Source organism: Morone saxatilis, unplaced genomic scaffold (genome assembly GCF_004916995.1).
Source record: "Morone saxatilis isolate NCDOM2014 unplaced genomic scaffold, NCSU_SB_2.0 Contig18, whole genome shotgun sequence".
In the NCBI taxonomy this organism is placed as follows: Eukaryota; Metazoa; Chordata; class Actinopteri; family Moronidae; genus Morone; species Morone saxatilis.
Window position 1 is genome coordinate 29,397,671 of NW_023339740.1, and position 2,383 is coordinate 29,400,053.

Genomic DNA, 2,383 nt, shown 5'->3' on the forward strand with positions numbered 1-2,383 from the left:
AGACAAATTCCTCGTATGTGTAAATACCTACCTGGCAATAAACCAAATTCTGATTCTGATTCTGGTTCTGATTCTGGTTCTAATTCTGGTTTGGGACAAACTTTTCCCAAAGACGGTTTCTGTCATTTCAGGTCGTTCTGATCACGCTGATGTTTGTTCAACTGTTCATCAGTTTGGTTTTAATTTGTTATGTGAAGATATGAAAAAGTGGTTATGTCATGATTGACAGCTGAGTCCTGCTCACTTCAGTTCTCTGGGACATTTGCAGCAGATATTTGATATCATGGATGAAACTCACATTCATCCTCGTGGGTATTTTATTGTTTTGTGTATGAGGGCTTTGTTATACTTTCTTATGTTTGTGTTTGTTAGAAATGTTGTTTGTGTGGGAATGACAGACGATCCCGCCAGGAGCAGCGACTCTGTTCCAGTCGCTGTTTCAGTGACAGAGCGACTCCACTGACTTCAGCAAGAACTCAGATGATTCACTGTCGCCTGATAAATCTCCGTCTGCTGGGAAAACAATATCCAGCCTGAACCTGTCAGTCCGGAGCGCCGCTGATCGACCGCTCGACTCCACCGCAGCAGCACGAGGAAACTGTGAAAGCTGACGGACAGAAGGATTTACAGCACCTGGAGCCCGTAATGTCAGATACATCAGTGGTTGAATGTAACGTTCATAAAACAGTAGTTAACAGCGCCACCAGTGGCCGCTCAGTGCACTGCAGTCAACGTAGGTGCGAGCGAGCAAATGATCTGTCCCGCGACACGAGTGGTTAATGTCAGCTGATCTGGCTGGTTTGCCGTTCACAGGTTACTGCACTGGATAACCCTAACCCTAACCTTCACTTGACTAAATGCTAACGTCATCGCTAGCAAAATGATTTCTGAGTGTATATGTTGTTATGACTTACCCAGCGATATATGAACCCCGTCAGATAGGTCTGACTGACTGAAGCTCAGCGTACTCTTACACTGATTATTGATGTTAATTAGCTAGTTAATTAGCAAGCATAACATTAGCTTTAAGATGTAACTAGCTGGCTCACAATTGATGTAGATAATGTAACCTGTTAGTTAGCATTTTGCTAACATAAGATGTGACTTTTATCAATTGAAGGGTCAGTTAATGGACTGATGGTTTCAGCTGTTTCCATATTAACTGTCGGATATTAAATTAAACTTTCAGTCAATTGCCTGCAAGTTTCCTCCTTACGAACAACAACAACAACAACAAAGAGGTTCTTGGAGTTTCTCGGTTTTCGTGAAGAAAACTGGCATTTAGAGAGTTTGTGATTTTCTAATGTAGAAAATCTCTCCCTAACCTCCAATCTGCAGTGTGTGTGGTCTCATATCTCAACAGTTGGCTGGATGAAAGCAGAACTCGAACACTGACTCCAAACCCTTCAGCTTTTTTCCCTTTTTGTCATTGTCAGTGTTGAATATCAGAGCTCTGGCTGACCCGCCATGTTTTTGAAGTTTTTTAGAAAGAGAAGCAGCAGAGTGGATGTAAAGGGGAACTGAGGACGAGCTGAGACCGTGTGGACGGGGAGGGAAGCTGAGTACGTACACCGACTGTGGAGAGTCTCTGATCCTCGGATCATTGGTCGTCCTCAGCTAACGTTATTATTTCACTGCATCACTTACATAAGAGAGAGAGAGTTAAAGAGTTAGGACGAGGACTGTTTCCCTGCTTCATGGATTATACAACTTCTTTTGCGGTCGAGACTTTAAATAATGACCATTACTGAGCGTCAGCATCAACAGTTATTAAAGAGTGAATTCTGCTTCCTGTTGTACCTGACAGACACGTTAAAGGTAATATACACTTAATTTTCAACCACTGGATGTCACACATCTCACACCAAAACAATGGAACAGAAATATCACTCTCCACCAGACTCCAGAGACAAAAACACTCATTTAACCTTCAGATCATCGTAACTTCATTCAAAGTGGACAGAAACAGAATAAAACTCATTAAAACCGTCTCTGTTGGTGTTTCCAACAACCACCAACTCTGGTTTGGTGGAAATAAATCCCTTAATTCACCGACGTAGATGATATAAAAACAGCAGTTCAGCAGCCAGGCCAAGGCTAATGGAAACAAACTGAGGGGCAGGGTGGCACCCAGAGAGGCCTGCGATACAAAGACAGGCAGAGGGCAGAGAGACACCGATCGTGCTCTGAGTAGTATGAGAATATAATGGTTATATAGGATGCGCCGATATTCACACATTAAAAAAAATATCCGGGAATATCGGGTTTTTATAACGCGATGTTTTGTTAAAATGTAAGGCTTCAGTATTTCCGAGCGCTGCATGAACCAAGCATGGGAGCGTTTCCCCCACCTGCGGCGCGAAGAATGACTATAACAAACAAC